Below are 22,909 nucleotides of genomic sequence, written 5' to 3'. Positions count from 1 at the left end.
AGTAAGAAGAATTTCCTCACTAGGAGGGTGGTAAAACACTGGAACAGGTTACCCAGAGAGGCGGTGCAATCTCCATCCTTGGAGGTCTTGAAGGCCTGGGTAGACAAAGCCTTGGCTGGGTTGATCTAGTTGGGGCTGGTCCTGCTTTGAGCAGGGGGTTGCACTAGATGTGACCTCCTGAGGTCCCTTCAACCATCATTTTCTATGATTCCAAGAGGTAGCTTCCAGAAGCAGGTAGGCTCATTTGTAGGGGTGCTGAGTCAAGGGAAAGGATGTGGTTTACCTGTATGATTTACAGCAAGCTGTTTTGATGTTTAAGAAATCCTGCCCTAAAGAAAGGGACAGAAGGTTTGTGCTGCCAGGAACATCATTTAATGTTGGACAACTGGCTCACTGCCACCTTGTTTCTTCATTGTTCTGACCGCTATCGAACACTCTTCTGCTATGTTTTGTAAGATTATAAGTACACCCCTGCAGCTCTGAGCCATTCAGGTCGTGCACATTCATACTGTTGCATTTATCCACTTGGCTAGTACATTGGTTTGTGCATAATTAAATAAAAATATGGAGAAATAGATGTGCAAAGCCCAGCATTTGCCAAAGGCTAATCTACTGCACTCATTCTTGCCCAGGGCAGGGGGTCGAACCTGATGATCTGTTTGGTCCCTTCCGACCCTAAGCATTATGAAACTGCTGCTGCTTTTGACCTGACTGGCGAGCTAAATTTTGGGGTTGTTGGGTGTTCTGGTAAGGAGGAGAAATTGGTAGTGCAGCTGGGGTATTTTTGATGCACTTCTCTTCAGTTGCAAGAATCCTGCTGACTTACAAAACCCTGCTTTCTCGAGCACACACAAGAGGAACCAGTCAACCAGAGACAGTTCCCCTGCTCACAGCCCCAAGACACTTTCAGACAACTTTCCCAAGCCCAAAGCCTGCTCTATAGGTTTGTTTCAGAGTCATGCACCACTGCTTGTTTCAGGCTGCACTGAAGCTGACTCCTTCTCTCTGTCCCCGCTCCAGCCCCCTGGCCTCTCCACTCAGAGCAGTCCAGTTCCTGAGCAGCATTGCCTTCACCTTGGCTTTGGGCAGAAGCGTGTGTTGAACTGACTATGTAGCTGAAGGGTGGTAGCTTCAACAAGGCGTGACCCAATCTCTAGTGCTATTATGCTAGCCCAGCGCTAATCTTCCCCTTGCCTTTCTATGCATGAAGCTCCACGTGACCTGCTTTGACCACTACCGGGACTTTGTCCCAGTGAGCTGAACACCTAGGGGAATTTCACGTGCTGGGGTTTCTAAAGAGCATCCCACTGTTCAGATACAGTCTGACCCAATGCTAAGATGAAGCTTCTGGTTTCTTCCTCCTTACAGCTGCAGGAAGAAAGGAAACTTCATCGTGCAGCCTTTTACTGCTGATGAGCTTAACCAACAAGCAGCGCCCATTCATTTATCAAGGAAGACATAACAACAAGTATAATGCACCGTGGCCACATGTATAGACAACCCCTGCTTAGGGCTCCTAACTGGTTCCTGAAAAAATGAGCATTAAGCAAAACCAAAAGTTTTTGATGACCGAAGAGGGCAATCGCAAGTGTTTTTAATGACCCAGGATGGCAACCGCAAGCGTTATAGTAAAACTTGCGGAGCGCTAAGTGGAATCAGGTATCAATTATAGTGAGCGTTATAGCAAAATAGTGCTAAGCGAAACAGCGTTAAACGGGGGTTGCCTGTATACTGATATCACTTGTGCCAGCAGAGTTTAGGCCTAAGCCTTTTAGCAAAAATGGGCAGGCAGGCTTCCACCACCTGATCTAGAGGAGAACTTGGTTAACGACAAGAAAGTAGCAGGTGGTTGTGCATGAAGCAGGCAGTCACTAGAAGAAAACAAATGTGTCTATAAAAGAAAGGAACGTTACACGGCAAATACAGTGGGAAGGTACAGTGTTACACAAGTCATCTTTCATAATGGACTGTCACCCATAGCACAAAATTGTTTGCGTTTATGCATGTATGTATGCAAACAAGCTCACACCGACACTGCGTACAATGGTATTTCTTAGGACATATTCCTGGTAAGGTCCTCATCCTGGCAAAATTTGGGTAGTCTGCTATGTTGTTGTATGCGTTGAAACTAATTTTCCCAACTGCTGTTTTCTCAGACCTGCAGACATCAAAATACTAGATCTCTGGTAGGTACCTAATGCCTGAGCCACGACAATATGGTTTTCTTATTCCTCATTTAATCTCAGACAACTGAATCTGCTAGGAGCAATGCTAGATTTAGCAAGAAAAGAGGCAACGGAGTGGAGAATCACACCAAAGCGGCCACATAGTGGTTGGAGTGAAAGCGTCTTGTTTCTGGGCAATCATCAGAAGTACTTCTAAGTGACAGGGTTATCCTATGCCCTTGCCTCTTTCTCACATGATTAGGGGATCCTGTCTGTCAGAGAGGTTGAAGTTAGAAATAAAATTTTTCAGTGAACGCAGTAATCTTTCGTGACCGTGGACGTGTGGTGGGTGGAAAGCCGTATTGCAGCTATCTTGCTGTGATGGGTGTTCACCTGGCAGTGACAGACGCTCTGTATACTATAGCAACTGTAGGGATGTCCTTCAAACGCTCATCTATTTATTTTTCCAACAGCAGCTGATGGAATAGCAGTTTCTGGTCTGCAGTGGGGTGGCCCATTAATATTGGCCCATGGTAGGCAAGGGAAGTGTTCTTGGCTTTTGAAAGAGAAGGCATTTCAGAGCTCATTATGTTTCCAAGTGAGTGAAAAATCAGTGATTTATTGGTGAAAACCCTTGAGGGGGTGACACCACATGAAGCTTCAAGGCAAGGTAAACAGCCCATTGTGGACTACCTTGCAAATTTAGCAGCATTGATACAAGGCCACATTTTGACCCTGGGCTACCGCCCTTGCTGTTAGGGGCAGAAAGGGACCTGCAGCAATTGGAGGCTCTGGAGGATTTCTGGGTAACTCAGGTGGGTGCTCACTATAGGAAGAGGCCTTCCAGTCTTTGACATAGTCCAGTTTACTCTTGCCTTCATCCAACAAACCTGTGTTAGCTGCAGCTGATGGAAAAGAGGACAGGATCTGTGTTAACCCAACCTCCTCAGTGATGTATTTCTAGGGGTGATGTTTGCTGAATGCAACCCCACTGCAGTTTTGCATGCGCTGGGCTCAGAGGCTGGAAGGGGCCTGGAGCTCTCTTCCACTCCTGTGCAGCCCGGCAGGGCTACATGTCTGGTCTATAGAAGGGCAAAGGGAGACATTTGGATTTCCTGGCTGGAAATGTATTGACCTGGCAGAACAGCAATAGGAAGGGCAGATTCTCCCTAGCTTTCTTCTCACAAATAAGGTACCAGTGAAACAAATGCGGTTTGCATCTCAGCAATTAGAGTCTGTATTATAGTCTTGCAATTACAGAAAAGCACTTTCTGTCATTTGATTTGCACAGAGAGAAATGTCTAGGAAGCCGAGTCCAGGATGCTGTCTCTTCTAATGTGCTGTTGTTGTTTTCCTGTTTTGCAGGGTCTTTTCGAAACGATGGCTTAAAAGCGGCTGATGTCCTTCCCATCCTGAAGGAGAAAGTGGCCTTTGTGTCAGGTGAGCACATCTTTCATTTGTCTTCCCTTTAGGGATGCACTGCATCATGCCAATGAAAAGGTGGGAAGCACAGTAGTAGTGCGGATGTCTAGTCTAGTCCTTCACAGTGGTAGACACACACGAAGGATCAGCTTCTGATTTCTCTTCCTTACGCTGATTAATACTCTACGTCATGAGCAGCCCCGTTGATTTCCATATAATTGCATGTAGAGCCAGACCCTGCCCAGTACAAGTGTATTGAAATCTGCCCCTTTTACTTGTGGCTTGCTGTTAAGATAGGCTGGAGGGGCAAAGCTCCGGTCCACTTCCCCAGCATCTCAGCTTTCTGGGATTTCAGATCCAGCATCCTATTGCCTTGTGAATGACTTTATTCCTACGTTGCATCAAGCACCGAATCCTACAAACTGCAGAGTATTTGGTTTGCAATCCCAGGCAGCCGGCAGCTTGTAGGGAACCTGGTTCATGGTAATGTTGATGCTCCCTGTACAGAACAACTCTTCCTCGAAGACCCTGGAGAACAGGGTGCGCTGATCGGTGGGTTTTTATTCTGAGGAACAAATATCAGTACACTCTGTTTGTGGACATCTGGGGCAGTTGAGAAGGCACATGGGGAATGGTTGGATTCGGGCACTATTAGAGTGGATTGTGATTTGCTGGCTGGAAGTGACGCAACAGGCAAAAATGATGACGCTCTTGTGCCAAGTGGGCCATATTTCTAAAAGAAAAAGAGATGCTTCAGTCGCAGAATCCCCAGGGTCCTGAAATTATCCCAGTCCTCCATGCCGTGGCTGCTTGCTTCGATCTGTTATGGTCTCAGTCTGAAAAGCTCTCGTCAGGAGCAGCCAAACAACTCCACTAGTTCCTTGAGAAGTCCTCTGCTCCTTGGGCCCCTGTGGTGCCCCGTGCTGTAGAGATGAGGGAGACAACAGACAGAAGGATCATTCTGTACTCAATCTTTCCCCTCCTCAGCCCTCCACCCTGATGTACCAGGGCAGGGGTTTATGTTGAGAGGATTGGATCATGGACTTGTGCAATGGTGCTGCTGGACAATTCATGAAAAGTTTTGGCCTTGAATAATGGTGGCTGTGAAATGCACTCGCTGTGTGATGGGAGTGCAGTTGGTCTAGATGCCACTTTGGCAGTGTAGCAATGACCCGAACAAATATTTTGTCACTGTGAAAGCCCCAACTATTTTGACTTGAATGACAACCTGGGACATTTCAGAGGTTTTCAGAGAATTTCGGCAAACACCATGACATAGATTGAAAAAACAAGAACATCCTAGCAAGACTGGGACATGTGGTTACTTTATCTTACTCTGTCTCATCCTGAATATCTTAGGATGCCTTGTGCACTTGAACTATTGACTTGAATCTTGTTGTCGGCTTCTCTAAGGAGGTGGAACAAAGCAGTCACCAGTGCACAGCAACTGCAAAGCTCATTGGGACGGGGGGTGTAGTCCTAGAGAGTGTTACACAGGAGGGCATTTATGCAGAGACTGCTGGAAGTTATCTAGGTCCCTTCTATTAAATCAGGGGTATCCAACTCATCCAGCCCTGCAGGTGTGCAGGCTGAACCCGACCAACTGCCTATGCAGCATTTGCAGTGCTGGGTCCAGTGCATGTGCCACACACAGTGGCCCTCAGGGCTGGCATGAGACATGCACTGCACACAGTGCGCAGGCTGGACCCAGCACTGCAGGCAGCACAAGGTTTGGTCCAGGTTACTGCATGAGGCCTATGCCCCAGACTGCCTGCACCATGGGCAGTGTGGGCCCTGTGCCAGGCCCAGGTGCCATGTACACAGCAAACACCCAGGCTGGTGCGTGCTGCTTGTAGTATGTGGCAATGGGTATGGCACATGGGCTGGACCCAGAGCCCCATGTGCTGTCTACAGTGGACAGGAGGACCAGGCACTGCGCATGGCACGAGGGGTCTGGGGTCCAGGCTACGTGTGGTGTCCCATGCGACCCACCTGTAGTGCGTGCAGCGCATGGGGCTCTAGGTCCAGTCTGTGCACCACACAGCATGCAGGGCAGGGGCCAGCACATAGGGCTGCTCCAGCAATCCACAGGCTGGATTGTGTGGCTCTGGGTTGGATCTGGCTGCAGAAAAAATGTTTGACGCCACGGTGCTAAGTGATTCTGTTCTCTTGGAGACAACCAGAAGGATATTGGCAAACTTTCAGAATGCTGAATAATGACAAGGTCTCTGGGTTTTGGTTTGACTTATGTGAAGCATAAATACAAAGTCGTGCACTTAGGATAGAACACTCCCATGCACCAGTACAGGCTGGGGGCTGACTGGCTAAGTAGCAGCTCTGCAAAAAAGGACCTGGGGGTTACAGTGAACAATAAGCTGAAGATGAGTCAACAGTGTGCCCTTGTTGCCAAGAAGGCTAACAACGTACTGGGCTGCATTAGTAGGAGCATTGCCAACAGATTGAGGGAAGTGATTCTTCCACTCTATTTGGCACTGATGAGACCACATCTGGAGTCCTGTGTCCAGTTTTGGGCCCCCCACTACAGAAAGGATGTGGACAAATTGGAAACAGTTCTGCAGAAGACAATGAAAATGGTTAGGGGGCTGGGACACATGACTTCTGAGGAGAGGCTGAGGGATCTGGGCTTATTTAGTTTGGAGAAACGAAGGCTGCTATTAAATCCCCTCTCAGTCTTCAGCTCCCTGCAGAGTATTTCCAAAGAGGATGGAGCTGGACTGCTCTGTGGTGGCAGATGACAGAGCAAGGAGCAATGAGCTCAAGTTGCAGCAAGGGAAGTTTAGGTTAGGTCAGTGGCAACATGTAGGGGATGCATGTGCACCCCCTGAGAACACCGGTGCACCCCTGACTGGCTGCGCTTGCTGCTTAGGTGATGGGCGGGGGGGGGCAGGCAGGAGCACCAGTGCCCCCCCTGCAAGCTCTGGCCGATTGCTGCAGCCCCTCCCAGAAGCAGCCGCACCCAGTCCCGGAAGCGGCCGCGGTGATTGGCCACAGCCAGAGCTGACCCGAGCAGGGTGTGGGGCCTGGGGCAAATCAGCCCATGCAGGGCACTGCCCCCTCTCCAATCCCATGGGCCTCAGACCTGAAGAAGCTGCCACTGCCACTGCCATTGGGGAGTGGTACTGAGCAGCTGGACCTGGAGCCACCGCTCTGCCTAGCTCCGCCTAGCTCTGCACCGCCACTGCTTCGCCCAGCTCTGCAGGGCCCCCCAAAGCATGGGGCCTGGGGCAGTCACCCTGATTCACCTCTCTCCTCCCAGGGATGGCCCTGGCTGCAGCAATTGACCATCGCAGGATTGGCCATGGGCAGCGAGATCGGTTGCAGGGACTCCCCCTCCCCAGTCAGTGGGATCGGCCGTGGGAGGGGCATGTGCCCCCCCTGACTAAGGCAGCAACAGTTGTCCATGGGTTAGGTATTTGGAAAAGCTTTTTCACAAGGAGGGTAGTAAAGCAGTGGAGCATGCTACATAGAGAGGTTATGGAATTTCCATCCTTGGAGCTTTTTAAGACCTGGGTAGACAAAGCCTTGGCTAGGACAGTATAGCTGGAAATTGTCCTGCTTTATGCAGGGAACTGGGCTAGATGACCTCCTGAGGTCCCATCCAACCTTAATTTTGTATGATTCTAAGCTCAAGAATCCTTGGTCTGGGGCTTTGGTTCAGTGCTAACTCTGAGATCCTCTTCATTACCTGTATTTCTTGCTGCTTTGACATTCATTTGGCTTAACCCTGCTTTACCCATGCATTGTGAGAGGAGCACTGCCAAATGTCTGCACACTCCTCTTGAGGTTCTCCAGGTGATTCACTATGGACAAGGACACATGAGAGAGCTCTTCCCTGACAGCCTGACTGCTTTCCAAAGGTTGTCTCTGCATGAAATGTGAGCTTTCCCAACCCAGAAAGCTAGATAGCAACCTTAGGATTTAAACCTCCTATCCACAGTCTCCTGGCACAATGAATAGAGATAATAATTGCTAGTGGCTTTGGAAAATAGAATATATGAGGCTGCAGCCTCTTATTACAATAGCCCCACCTTTATTCCTTAAGCCTGAGTTCAAGCACAGTTTGCTCTCTCCCTGTGTCATTGTAATGAAGCAGATTTAGAAAAAGGCCTGAATGCATGAACTGATGGCTGGCATCTTTTAATTGAAATGGAATAATTTGCTAGAATATGACAGGAGCACAAAGGAGAATTTTTTTTTTTTTGCAGAAGAAAAAAACAAGAAAATTACTGAATTTCACCAGAATTGTTTCATGCCACTGCTATTAAATGGGCTCCTCAGGACAGGCACTAGCCATATACTATCGTCTGTATTTGAGTAAATAGAGTGCAGCTGTTTTGTGCTTTGGTCTGCTTACGTAAATTAGCAAGGCAGAGCGTTATTAGGAGGGTGTCATCAGGGCTAAGTACAGACAGTCAAAACGCCTGAGGATGGGTCAGTTCAGTCTTCGCAAGTTAGTCTAAGCTGTGTAGTAGAACAGATAAGCAAGTGAACAAACATTTGCTTTTGATTCCAGAAATGCAGCCGCATGCTTGCAGTGGCCAGATGCCTCCCTGCTGGAGCAGTCAGCTTGGGGCAAGGATAGCCCCCCCCACCCTGCGAGGTGGGGGGGTGTTGTAGGGTAGGTGCAAAGTATCCTGGGATGCTGGAGGACTGTGAGTTAACTTGAATCTGGAAGGGATCTGGGACAGAAGTTCAATAAACCAAATTAGCCTAAATCAGTTAAGTCTGATACTGCATCCATCCGGGTTTATGTTAAACTAGTTTCAACCATTTTGAAAGCAAGTTATGTGTACTGAAGTTGTGCTACAGATTTGAACCGGTTTCTGATCACTTATATCAATTTATGTGTAATTTCTGTCCCTAGCTCAGGTGACACATTTCAACAGAGGATTGTGAAACAGTCCCAGCAAGGCCTAACAGTCGTGCTCAAAGGAGAGCTCACACGTTCAGAAAGCCCCCTGTCTCTAAGGCGAGGAATGGCAAAGACCCTTGGTGCCTCACCTGTGTTAGTTTCTCTGTCATGGTTCTGGCTTCCTTCCAGCAGCCCAGAATATGAGCTTGCTCTATCTTGGCCAAGCCTTTGTACACAGCTCTCAAAGGTCCTATTTCAGTACTAATAACCAGCAGAGCTAACATTTGCAAAGTATTGCCATCTGTATCATTGCAGTGCAATTGTTTTCTTAAATGTCCACAGTAAGGCAGACAAAGAAGCCAGGCAGGTTAGTGACTTTGGCCCCAAGCTTGTGGCACATACCCTAATAAAACCTTGGGTTTGCCCAGTCAACATTGTGCTGTTACCAGTAAGAGCTTTAGGAAAGGTCTGACAGGTTTAGAGCAGGTTTTAAGCCAGGGATTGTTTTTTATTTTGCCAGGAGATGAACACAGAAAAAAAAGATATAAAAGAGGGATGCAGGATTATTATTTTTTCAGTAAGGGGTGGTGAACACAGCATTTTGGAGGATGTGGTTACAGCTGTTCATGAGAAATCCAGATGGCCCATTTGATGGAATTTAAGGTGTTCTGGTCACCTACTTGATTGTATTAAGTAGAAGATTTAACCTGCACAAATGTTAGGATGTGTGCGCTCATTCAGGAGACTCCTGGGAGGTAGAGAGCCCAGTTCACATGGCTTCTATGCCTTTTTCCTCCCCTCTTTGGCTCCAGCTATCTCCCTTACCCAGGCAGAGGTTCCCTAAGGCTAGGGACAGACACTACACATAAACCAGTTTAAGTGATCAGAAACTGGTTTAAACCTGTAACAGAACATAAGTTCAGTGCACATAAACCATTTCAAGATGGCTGAAACTGGTTTAAGATAAACCTGGTTGAATGTAGTATCTGACTTCACTGATTTGGGTCAAACCTCTCTCCCAGGGTCAGAAACATTTCTTCTCCTTCCAATGCACCTCCAAAACCTGACCACCATTAGGCTGTGAACACTTTGTTTCATGATTAACTCTTGGCATAGCCCAAGAATTACTCAATAAGGAAAAAACTGAAATATTTATTCTTACTTAGTGTCATACCTAAGACATTTTGATCCAGAGGGTTTCACAGAGACTTCCAGTCTCTGAAGGCACATCCAGTCTAAGAAAACTGCAACATCCGGGTTTTGACATTTTCATATAGGTAGCATCTGTTTCTGTGGCAAGGCAAGGATCAAAGGAACTGGCTGGCCAGATTTCTGGGAGGATGGCTGAGCATAAGGCAACCCATGGCCACAGGAAGAATAGTTGAATTGTTTTGTGTGGTTGTAATGTTTATTGTAAACAGCCTAGATTGAGCCAATGGAAAGTAAAAATAAAGGGGTGTCTTTCTTTTATTTTGTTTTTTACTAACAATGTAGAAGCAAAGGACGTGGGTCAAGAAACAACCCGCCAGGTCTAGTCTAGTTATCTGTAATTATACATAAAACCAGCCACCTCCAGCATCGTAGTCTTAACCCAGATTGAAGGGTCTAAATTGACTTGTAAGTCTGAGGGCTTGGACACAGAGAGAGCTTTACAGAAAGTGAAAACATTTGATGTAAATAGACCGGGTGAAAGGGCAGCCTGGCAATTTAAGCTGTACTAAATTTAGGACTGGCAGGATGAGTCAAAGTGGAAACCCTTAACTGTTTTTTAGTGTCTGAGGCCATTGCTGAGTCTAGGAAAAGCGTGCTCCAAGGTAAACAGGATTATTGTGGAAGACGTGGGGGCTTCCCTGAAAACTTCGATGACAGCACAAGGCGCAATCCCATTCTGCAGCTCATGGGAGCACGTACTGATGACAAAGTTTCTCTTTAAGCATACTCAGTGTACATGCAGCATGTTCACACTTAGCTTACTTACATCGGTTTCTGTATTGCTTTAGGTTACGCTGGTGTCTACGGCAGACAAATGACCAGGGGATAGCTGCCTGCAGTAGGCTCTATTAAAGCAATTCACTGCTAGGGGACAGAGGACACAACAGTAGCTTGTTTCCGTTAAGCAAGCGACTTCCCCGGGAAGAAATGATCTTGATCTGCAGGCAGACAACACTCTTGGGGTAGAAGCGATATCTTTTATTAGACTAACTAAATAGCAAAAAAAGGTCTTTCTTCGCAAGCTTTTGTGCCCAAACTTCCTTCCTCCAGCAGAGGAGAATTCAAAGACTGTAAAAATTCTCCCAGGTAGAAATAAAACTTTGTGTTGCACAGGGGAGGTGAAAGATGGTGGGGTTCCCCTAGGTATAACAGTCCATTTTAAAAAAGGGTGCTCTGTGAGCATGGAAAGCAGGCACGGACAATAGGTTAAAGCAGTCTTGTTACCTGATGGTGTCCGATGGTAGGCAGGGTGTTGAATTCTGCTTCTGTCTTGTTCAGCTGTGAAGTTTTCATTTCAAAATGGCTAATTACAATATCTTCCATGTTTCAGGGATATTGGTTTGGCGCATATGGTCTAAAAGATCTGCAACACACCTGTGATTTAAAGCACGCAGGTGTGTACTTGCTCCTGACTTTCCAACAGGCTGTCTGCCATGTGTCCCCTGCACATTTATACCAGCGTAAACGATTACAATGGTGTAAATGTATTGTGTGTCAGCATCCTGCGCGATTCATGCATTACAAATTGTTGCAATTCATTGTTCTGTTTCTTATGGACACAATGAAGAATTGATTGCCGTCCTCTTTATAATGCCACTTTTGTATATGAAGACTGCCATCAAATTCCCCCCTCCGTCTTCTCTTCGATAGACTAAATCATTCCAGTCTTCCAACCTTTCCTCTTATGTCATGTTTTCTAGACCTCTAATTGCTTTTGTTGCTCATTTAGAATTTTCTGCTATGCTTTTCCAGGGTTTTCTTTGAAGGAAAAGGGGAAGGTTTCAGACTGTGAAATCACCAGGGCTTTTGATTGCGTCTGAGCCTGTAAATTAACTTGCTGTGGAAGCTCTCTGGGTCTGTAGAGCTGCTTGCACTTGGAATCGAAGGCTGAAAGAGAAATTAAAGCTCTCTTGGGGGATATCTGGCTTCCTTTGCAGGTTGTGGTTGCTCACAAATGGAACGTTAGCAGGGTGCAGAGTCAGTGGCCATATTTCTTTCCATATGTTTTAACAATAGCTATGGTTTAAATCAAACAATTTTAGCGAGACTTACTACTATCTGCCAGAGCTCACTGTCCTGGCTCTGACACACTAGCAGCCTGCCAAGAAAGATCCACCTGTCTCCCTTCTGAGTAGTGCGAGACCTCTTTTATGTGCTGCCTTAATTGGCTTGTTTCAGGTTAATGAGGCCACCTGTGCTGACGAGCTCAGCTCCAGACAAAATGAAGAGGGCAAGCACCGCTCTCTCCCAAATTCTTCTCTTCGGGGCTTATAAAGCCGTGCTAGGATCTGACCCAGGACTGAGGACAATCCCCTTTGATTCAGCGACTGGCGTCTAGGACAACCTTTGATAAGTGCTGCGCCACCCAAAATCAATCAGCCAAATATATCTGTTTCATTAACTGCTGCAATTTTAATTAGATCAGAGTAGCAACAGCAAGGAAAACAAAGTAAGGGTGAAACCGAGAATTGAGCTTGTACAGCAAAGGGACCCTTGTACGCGAGCTATAGACAGGTCCTCAAAAACTACTCTGGTTGCAAAGTGGCTGCCAGGCTTTTGAACGATCATAAGTGACAACGTTTTCTGCAGGTTAAAGGCACAGAAACCAGCCACCTGGTCCCCAGGGTGGTGAACACTGAAGTATACTTCAGTAAACAGCTCTCTCTGCTTTAGTTATGCTGACATTGGGAATGTCTCTTGATATAGAAACTAGGGATACCATACGTCTGGGTTTTCCTGGACATGTCCTCTTTTTGGCCCGTGTCCTCTGTCCTGGTGGGTTTTTTTACAATGCAAGCAAATGTCCGGGTTTTCGCTTTGCTCGAGGCTGGGGGCAGTGGGGAAACCAACTGGCTGTTGGGAGACGGTGTGCTCTCCGTGCAGGCCCCGGCAGCTGCTGTACCGCGTGCGTGTGCACGAGCAAGCTGCTTGGGCAGCCAGGCTGGGAGGGAGTGGGGGCCGCGGGTCAGAAGTGCGGGGCACCGGCAAGGCTGGGGGGCAGTGGTTGTGGTTGGGAGTGAGTGGCACCAGCCAGCAGATTTGGGGGGTGGGCAAGGGGCTGCGGGTTGGGAATGAGGGGTGCTGGGGGGGCGGCAGGGGCTATATCACTACCCCCCCTCCCCCAGTCATATGCCCCCATGTCCCCTTTTTTGAAATTAGAAATATGGTAACCCTAATTAGAAACTGAGGCTTTGGGGACTTCTGCCCAAGGAGAACTCCCACCATAAAGCTCTGCGAGGTCCACCGCTCAGCCTTTTACCAGGCTTTCTTATCGCTTGATACAAGGTTTAGTTGTGGCAGTGTTACCATATACTCCCTCCATATCCTAGAAGTGACCCTATTAGACAGCAGCGCTCCTGCAGACACAGTATTGAGAGGGCACCCGACTGTGTCACTGAAACAACCTTCTTAAAACCAAGCTGTATTTACTGAGATGGAGCGGGGTTAGGTGGATCCCAAAATTTGAAGGCCAAGGAGGCAAATTCAGTTTTCCATTTGACAGCCCTAGGATTGCAACCGGAAGGTTTGGTGATGGTGTGGATTGTTCTCATATTCCCCTTTTTTGCTCCTTCATGTGTGTCTTGTTTGTGGGATTTGAAGTCTCTGAAGGGTTCCTCACCGCCAGGAAATTCATGTAAGTGGGGAAGTGGCTGTATGCTCAGAACTGATGAGTTTTAATTAACCAGAAGCACTGAGGGCTAAAATTGAATGTACTGTTCATGCCAGGGCTGCTGGCCATTTTCCTTGTCAGAAATGTTGATTTGTTAAGGTGTCATTGTTTTTGCAGTGGTGTACCAATTTTGAAGAAATTCCCATCAGGAATTACGTCAAGGGTTGCATTTCTCTTTAAGGCTAGGAAGACAGACCCCCATAATAGCAGATATTTAACACCAGCAGGCCTAACTCTCTGGGCTTTCACTTATCTGCGGGGTCTCCAATGTGGCATCAATTGGGCATAGTTTGCATGCTGTGGGTGTGGAAATTTCTGTGCAGCCAGTCAAATGGGAACAATTAATTATGTTTTTCATGTTTTCTGATGAACATCAGGGTCCCCATGTGCTTATTAGTGTTGGGCTTAAATCAGAGTGGCAGATCGAATAAAGAGAGGTGGTCAGCTTGGCATTAGTTACCCTAAACCTCTGCCTACCCATTCTGCCTGTATAGATTTCTGACGGGGCAGTCCTCTACACCATTCCCTAGTTTCTTCCAAAAGTGCATTTAGCAGCATGGCTAACGTCTGTCACGTGGCACTTGTTCTCTCATCCTTCCCCATGGCAGACACCAGTGGGGTGTCTTGATGTTTTTTTCTTTATTGTTGGTTTTTTTCTTGGAGAATAAATATATATATAACCATGGATGGAGGGGCCAGGTCAAAGCAATGCACCTTCCCCTAGGTACAGAAAGAGGTGAGGTTTGCACAGGTATAAATGACACCAAGGCGAAAGGCGGTAAAGAGTGAGGCCCTATGTTCACACCTGGGGCTCCCTTGATATAGTAGAGCAGAAAGGCAGCTCTTGAGGGCATTTATTCCCACACTTCAGGGTATTTCCCCTCCAAAGTTCAGTCTGCCATAAACAGGCTTTCCTCTGATTGTAGAGTCCCGCAGCACCACTAGCGTCATCTCACCTGGGACCATGGCAGGAGATTTTTCTGCAGTGGGGCACATAACAGGGGTGTATTTGTTCAGTGAAATTTAAATATGTACACTCAAAAGGCTGCTGATCCTGGACAGAAGGTGGCTTATTTGCTGCTTATCACAGTAAAATTATAACAGTTGCATATTCCTTCCCCGTAGGCATAACCATCAATCAACAAATACCTATTGCAAGCCAAATCAAAATCTCCCCATCTGTCCCAAATGCCTGCTTCCCCTAATGGGATCTGAAGCATACCTGGAAGGTCAGGTGCAGAAAAACTAGCATAAGCCAGTTGAAATTGGTTGTCATATTATGCAGATGCTCATGTTAAGCAACACTGATAACATTCAGAAGCTGAAACAGGCTCCGAGAGACTCCTTGGCTCTGAGTGATGGCTGAATGACATCTTAGTTGGGGACTGGGACACAGCATTGAGAACATCTTGCCAACAGATGCTGTGTGCTACATCAAGGGAGCTCCAAGCTTGAACATAGACCTTGTACCTCAGTGCTCTTCACCTCTGTGAAATGGGGGCAAAAATTCCACAATTTTGACTGGATATAGGGACTTTATAGTGGTGAAAGAGAGAGAAGCAATGGAGACCCAGGCCCTTATTGATCACATTTTAGCTTTGTTAGGTTTTGGGCATGGGCTCAATCCTCCTTGCAATTGCACTAGTGCATTCCCATTGGAAATCACTCAGTAGAATGACTCTGCACCTAGAAATAATCTTATATAAGACTTTTAAGAGTGAATTAATGATCTGGGAGGATAGACAAGGCTTTGTGTAGGACTAGATGAAGCATTAGGTCTGGCAGAAATCAGGCCAGGGAAAACGAAAGGAATACTTTTTTTGAGACTCTGGATATAAATCCATTGCTATTCTGCAGTCTGGTGATTGCATTTTGGAAGCCTGGACATATTGCTTCTCATTATGTGGAAGTGTGGGAGCTCATTTGCGCTTGTTCTATCGTCCAGTTCTGCACAGGTCTTCATTACCATTCATCTTTTATGATGAACTGGAAGTAAAATCCCTCCTGAAGAACAGTTCATCTTTTCTGGAAACTTGCTTATGGCACTATCTGTGCAGCATTGAGATTTATCTTCTCAGGACCCAAGATATCCTGGTGAGCCAGCATAAGCTTGTGAACTGAGCTATACACATCTGAACAGAGGCCAGGAACTCCTGTGTGCCTACTCTGCCTTTGCTATTGAACTGTTTTGTGGCCTTAGATATAGCCACTGCACAGCCCTTACTTACACTGAAAAGCATTTACTTATGAAAGTAAACCCACAAAATCCCAGGTATCAGGAAGGCGCGGCAGCAATACAGGAGCCTTGGAGCAGAACACAGTTGGTGAGAGGGTTAATCAGAGCTCAGATAGACAGACAGGTGTGGAGCTGAACTGTGCAGATGCGGCATGATAGATGGAAAGGTGGTTAGCCATGCTAGTCTGAAGTCAGGAAGAAGGTAGGGCAGCGTGGCATCTTGGGGTGACTATACATGTGCACTGGGGCGGGGGTTTAGTTAAAGTGCCCCTGCCACTGTTTTGAAATGCGGGACACTGAATACACCAAACACTGCAGCACACTGGCTCTGATTCGAATGCTCCAGCAAACTCGATTCACCGAGTTTGCTCCAATGCGTTGTAATCAGAACACATCAGAGCATGTGTAAAAGTGCCCTTAGAGACCAGCTGACACAGTTAGAGAGATCTTGGCTTTCGTGGGCACCAACCTACTTCATCAGATGCTAAAGAGGAAGGCTGGACCTCTGTGAACCAATTCTTTTTGAAGGTGCCACCCTGCTCTATCTTCAACATGATAGATGGAAATGACTACCTTTTCGACTGGGAGTGCTTGTTGAATAAAACAGACATCAAATACAGTCATGAATAAATTAGATCCCGCAAAACTTGAGTTCTAGCTTGGTGTCTGTTGTTTACCAGGGAGCACACCCCACGCAATGGCTTGAATTGGGGTAGCAGATGCCCATTTCATTCTTGCACTACTTTGAGTTGCCTGTCATCTTACCTCACTTCCTTCCTACCCTCATTGGCCAAACAGAGCCAGTGGCAGCACACTTCAAAAGTGCTGCTGTCTGAGACTGGGGTGTGGTTTGCTCACGTGGTTGCTCTGCTGGCCACCAGAAGCCGGCAGACCAGCAGAAGCTACAGCCAGAGCGCTTCTTTGCAGGTAGGTGGAGAGCAGCACTATGTATGGAGAATAATCTAAGGAGGTACTGTTGCAGCAGAAGAGTTACCTATCTAGTATCCCCTGCTGCCAGGGACAAGAAATAGCTGGCCAGGAAGAGAAACAACCGAGGGTCTTGTTACATGGTCATTTTGAGTGGTTCCCAGAGCTTTTAACCCCATGTTAAACACTTATTATGTGGCTCAACATTTTGCCACTCCAGGGCGGGATCATCTCTGATCCACACTACAAAGCCCCTGTTCCATTAAGATGTGGCCGCTTCCCACCAATGTGCCGTCCAACTTGAAATCCTCCAGTATCCCAGGATCTCTCGCACGCCCACCTGTAGAGCAGGGGTAGAAGTCTGCCCTGGCTCACCAGCCCTGTAGTGGCAACTCACAGCTACAGCTCCTAGTCCTGCCCCTGCTCCCCAGGCCCCTGGTGACAAGTCACAGGTGTGCACATGCAGGACAGAGAAGGTGTCTAGACTAAGGGTGCGACTGCTCCAAACTCCAAGCTACCACTAACAGCGATCGACAGTCGTGCAGCTCACAGTGCCAGGTGTCACAAGGCTCGGAGGGAAGGAACGATTCAGCCCCAGATTAACACGCCCTGCCCAACTTGTACACAGATGATAGTGCATAGGGGTCTAGGCAACTTGGACATCTTGCAAGGGATCAGAAAACTTCATAGCACCCAGTGCTTGCAGCCTGGATTTTCAGTACTTGTAAATGTGATTCCTAGCATGGGGGCCAGAGACCCTCACTGGTGGCATTCACTGCTGGGTAGAAATGGGTTGTCTTGCACCATCAGCATCCATTGTCAAATGCCACCAGACAGGTCTATTTTGTTTGGCTTTCTAACAGTGGAGACTCCTTGTTGAAATACCTGTCGTAAGGGCATCTGCCTGTCACTGTAGTGTCCGAACCTCGTGGCGGGAGGTGGAGCTTGAAGGAATAGGTTGCCCATTAATTTTTTTATTTGACCCATGCACTGCCTGGTACTCTGTAGCACAGAAAGGTATCTAGTATCGGAATAAGGTGCTGCGAGCAAATTTGTCATGACACGATTAGCTTGGATTTGATGCAGAAGGAGGAAGCCAGGATTAGTAGACAGCAGTGGTTTTCTGTCCTCAAGAACAGAAGTTGACTTTTAGCATCAGCAACGGCATAGCCTAGGAAAGGGGGAGGCGAGAGGGCCAGGGAAGAGGATGGTGCAGCTACTAAGGGTATGGTAAAGGGTAAACCATTGGATTTTGCAGTAGGTATGCAAAGGAAAGGGCACGTATGTTGTGAAATGTTTGTTTTCAAGCCCTTCTGCACCCACACATCTTCCTCTCCTATTCTTTTTTCCCAGAGTGCTAATAACCATAGGCCATCTGTTTATCTCTCTAAATCAATACAAACCCTATAAACCCCATCTTGAAAAATAATTTGGAAATATCAAGCTTTGGTTTTAGCATTTAATAAATGTAATTAGCAAGCATAATGACATGCTTGATTACTGCCTCTCATACCTCTCCGTTTAGTGCGATGCAGGTGAGGAGGCATATTGACAAGAGCAATCAAGACTCTGTACTCACCCTTGCGTTTTGTTCCTTCAAAATGATCTCTTGCATGGCTCAAGGAGAATCCATTGTGCATAGGAAACAGCATCCAAGTAGAAAGTGGCTTGCTGCCAGATTTTTTCTGTAGGTGAGTACTTTTTATGCAGACAGGACTTCTGTGCCACATTTAGTTATGACCTTTTAGCCACCCATGAAAACAATCATGAGTTCCACAATACATCGTTGGACTGGTTCTAATTTCTACCGCTGATCTACTAGGCAGAGGAAAATCACTTGATCTCTCTGTGCTTCACTTTCTCTGTCAATAATGCACAGACAATGATACTTGGCATCCTTTGCAAAGCACTCTAAGACCTGTGGATATAAAGTGCTAAACAAAAGTTAAGTTTTATTCGTTTTCCTAATAGTAACCGGTGATTCCCCAAGTACTAAGGTGACACAGGAATGTATAGAACATCGATTCTTAACCCGGGTGTCACAGCACCCTGGGGTTCCTTGAGGTGCTTTTAAGGGACCCCGGGATGCCACGCAACGTTAGCACTATTTCATGTGTAAACTTGATTCACAAAATAAACACTGTGATTTCAAATAGGAATCCATAGTGTTAAAAACATTGGGACCTGCATGATCTTTGAGTTCTTTGCAACAAAGGAATTATTCTTTTTTTTTTTTTGGGTGGTCAAAAAACAAGGGAAAACTACAGTGGCAACTCCAGAGTGGTGCCTTGAATTTAAAAAGGTTGCGTACCTCTAGTATAGACATTTGTTTGGGAAGAATCACTAATATATAAAATGTTTTCCTACAAATTATTTGGCAAATAATTGTGAAGAATGCACAGATCCATAGAAAATGGAGTGTGTGGGGATAATTGGCAAACAAACCAAAAAAATTTGCAGGATATTATTAACAATGAACATTTTGCCCAGTTACACAGGCTGGCTCCTATCAGTCTCACCATGCCTGAAAATCATTTGGATCTTAAACTTTTGTTTAGCTCAGCTTTCCCATCGTTTTCCATCTGCCTCGTTGTTCCTGCCTGCTGCAGGAGTGGAAAGAATTGCAACTTTTTTTAATCCTTCCATCATCTGGATAAAAAAACAACAACAACAAAACTTCAACTGGGTCATCACGTAACCTTCACTTCTCTGGAGAGAATTAGCCCATTTTCTCCAACCCGTCCTTGTAACATCAGGCCACGTGATGTGGTATTATCTGTTCTGCTCCCTTGAGGACAATTAAATGAACTGTTGAGGGAGGGCTTTCAGACTGACACAGACAGGCCAGAAATGTACTTGGCCTGTATTTCCCCAGCTTTCGCTAAAAATCCTTGAGGTGCTGTTAGAATGGGTGGAAATTTGCCGGCATACATGTTTCATCAGAAAATTCTAATTTGTCAAAATTTATACTTTTCACAGAAATATGCCTATTTTGACACAACTTCTGTCAGGAAAGGTTTTTCAGGTCCATGACAGTCTTGCCAGTTGAAACAAAATTGAGGTTAGTTGTCAACAGGTGATGTGGTTAGGGCTTTCACCTGGCTAATTCATGCCAGCAGCTCCTCATCTATCTATCTATCTATCTATCTATCTATCTATCTATCTATCTATCTATCTATGATACCTTATAGACTACATCAGAACCACCCACACCATGCTTCTTTTTTCTTGATCGTGACAGTAAGGTATACCCCTTCCAGCAGTAGATCTGTGGATTTACTTGTCTGTCCCTCTGGGTAGTAGGGATGAAGTGGGGGGCAGAAGGGCTAGAAGGTGGAAACAAGGAATAAAGCATGTGGTGTGAGTGCCAAACATATGGTGGGAAGAGATAGGCTGGGAAGCAGTTAGCGTCAAGGTCAACCTCATACCCAGAAGTCCAAGCTCATTGTGGGCTGCTGTTGAGGTCTAGATTTAGGGGATTGATAGCTATGGGGTCGATGGGTATGTGCTTGTGGGTGACTTTAATATCAACCCTAATTACCACTGAAGGCATATCCTGGAGCAAGTGGGACCAGTGCCTTTGGGCATTTGTTTCTGGTTTATCAGCTCCAGGAGCTCCTAGCATCGTCGTTGTATTCCTGGGTTTCTTTATGTTCGCTCTGAGGTGCCCTGGGTTCTGAATGTTTTTGGTAAGATGGACCAGCAGATGACAGAGCTGGGCTGACTACAGTGCATGGCGTGAACGTCATGGTAATGTGAACACTCCCTATAAACACTAAACTATCTTCCCATGCTCCACTTTTACTCTCCTTCTAACCTCTGTCCCATGACAGGCCTACCTAAGAATCTCTGAACTCTATTCAGGGCACCTCAGGGACACTCTCCTCCTATCCAAAAATTGTGTACATGACCCTTGAAATCCTTGCAGAGATGAGTTAGTGCTGAGCACCTGGCAGGATTAGGCCCTTTGAGGATGAGCTGGTGTGTGTTTTGGAGGTGCTTATGTTCCTGCCCTTACAAATCTCTTCCTCGGGCTCAGCCAAATGATCTAGTTCACAGAACCATGTGATTTCCCTTCTCAGAAGTGATTTTTCTATTAAAGGGATAATATTCCCTGTGGGGGAGCTCAGAATTCAACCTACCTCCATATTACATATCTCCAATCACTGCAGCTCTCGATGATTTTTTTGACTTATGCTTCCCAATGATTTTGTGTTTTTCCTTCCTGAACAACACAAAAAAATGACGCGCACACAAAATCTAACCTTTCACAGCTCCTGAGAAACACTACACTAGCATAAGAAGGAAGATCAAAATGGTGGTTGAAGAAATCAGTTTTGGTGTCAAGATGTTCAGATTGTATTAACAATGGCAAATAAAAGAAGATGCTCCAACAGTTTCTATTTATCTGTCATATTTATGATTCTATAATTTGGGCTAGCATCATTGAATAGCACTTTAAAATTTTACACCATGTATTTCAAGAATCTCTGTAAGATTCTTGGCCATGCCACCCCTCAGCTCAGTACTGTGCAAGGGAAGGGAGGGCTGCTCTAGCCCTTCTGGCTTCTAGCCTGAGCCACTGTAGGCATGTGCCTGCATGTCTGGGATGTTTTTGCAGTTACAAACTGCATAACAGGTTCCATACCAGACACTGGCAGTTGCAAGGGATTTTTTCCAAAGGCAGTGCATTTGAAGGAAAGGAAGTTGCCCATAAGACAAAGTAAACCAAAGCCACAACACTTGCTGATTGTCAACTGTACCTTGTGAGCAAGAATCCATAGGAGCCATATATCAGCTTTTAATTAAACTTTCAGTTTCTAAGTAATTGCTAAATAGATTAAAATGTCCTGCTGCATAAATGCTACTTAGGGATTAGAAAAGCAATGCAGATCAGGTAACAGGGAAAAAGATTTCAGCTCCTCTAGTTTTGTCACATTAAAAAACTCTCCCATGACAATAGGATTTCATTAGCATTGGCCAGTTGCATTGATCGTTATATTGGAGATTTGATGGGATTAAGTTAAGGGAAAAAGAAATGTGAGTAACAAGTTTCTTTGCATTTTTGTTCTTTCCTTGGAGCTCTTGTGAATGTGAGAACGTCTTCCTCAATTAAGCAAGTCTGAAATCTGGCAGTGAACAAGAGCTCTTGAACCTGCAGTAATTTAAGTTTATCAATTCAGTGCACATACGGGTTTTGTGGATGTGTGCTTCCTGTCTGATTTTCTAACAATCCCTTATTTTCTGCAGGTGGCCGTGATAAACGAGGTGGTCCCATCCTGACCTTCCCAGCACGCAGCAATCACGACAGAATAAGGCAGGAAGACCTTCGGAAACTTGTGACTTATTTGGCCAGTGTGCCAAGGTGAAGCTAAAAAGAAAACACTTCAAAGCTGGGGGTGGGTGGTGGGTGGGGGAATTTGTTCTTGGCAGTTGCTTATTTCTAAGTAATAACCTTCAGTCCTTGGAAGGGGGAAGCACAAGCGTTCCCTTCCTCCTTTTGGGTGTGCTGTAATGGCTTTTGTCCAGAGAAACTTCATGCAAAAATACAAGAATTTAGAGACCTCTTTTCATAAAACTGGGCATTTGGAGTTTTGCTTGCACTGAGCTGATGACAGTGGCATAGAGCAGCTGATGGATGAGAAGTTCTTGCTTTGATTCAAATTTGTGTGTAGAGTTAAATTTAGCAAGTTGGAGGGAGCCATTGTCAGTCCATTACCTTTCAATACATCAAGGCACTATTTCTGCCACGTTTGCTTCTGTGAGCATTGTGGGGATCAGTGTCTGAAAGATAATTTCCAGGCACCAGCTCTGTCTTGATACCACCAGCAGGGAACTGCTGAGGAGAGATATTATGTCTGCTGACAGTTTTCATACACAGATTATGGCCCCATCTCTGGTCGGCTCCTTCCATCCTTATAGTATATGCTGACTCCTTGGCTAGAGACAGACATTACACATAAACTGGTTTAAGTGATCAGAAACTAGTTTAAACCTGTAACAGAACAGATGTTCAGTACACATAAACCAGTTTGAAAATGGCTGAAACTGGTTTGAGCTAAACCTGATTGAATGTAGTATCAGACTTAACTGATTTGAGTCAAACCGGTTTATGCAATGCCTGTCCCAGACCACTTGCTGGTTTAAATTAAATCAGAGTCCCCCAGCATCCCAGCATGCTATCTGGGCTGGGCATGGCTCTCTGATCCACAGCAGGGCTGTCCCCTCCCCTCCCCTCTGCTACCTGGCTGGAGCTCCAACACAGACTGCGGGCTGCTTTCGCCTTCCCCCTCACCACTGCCTGCTAAGCAGAAATTCCCCCCTCCTCTCTGCCTTGCGGAGGAGGTGTCTGTGTATAAGCTGGCGGACCACATGCTGGCTATCTATGGTCCATGCTAAATCAG

General features: G+C 46.2%; 1 protein-coding gene across 1 annotated transcript in view; it reads left to right on the top strand.

Moving 5' to 3' along the window:
* Positions 1-3,502: 3,502 nt before the first annotated feature.
* KALRN (kalirin, RhoGEF kinase) overlaps positions 3,503-22,909 on the top strand; it is a 721,807-nt gene continuing 702,400 nt past the window's right edge. Inside the window, exons 1-2 of the mRNA XM_019522566.1 lie at positions 3,503-3,605; positions 21,756-21,870. The gene's annotated coding sequence lies outside the window, so the exon portion shown is untranslated. The remainder of the gene's footprint in view (positions 3,606-21,755; positions 21,871-22,909) is intronic.

Source organism: Gavialis gangeticus, unplaced genomic scaffold (genome assembly GCF_001723915.1).
Source record: "Gavialis gangeticus isolate Ggan-Ray unplaced genomic scaffold, GavGan_comp1, whole genome shotgun sequence".
Lineage (NCBI taxonomy): Eukaryota > Metazoa > Chordata > Crocodylia > Gavialidae > Gavialis > Gavialis gangeticus.
The sequence above is the reverse complement of the archived record's forward strand: the minus strand, read 5'-3'. Positions and strand labels throughout refer to the sequence as shown.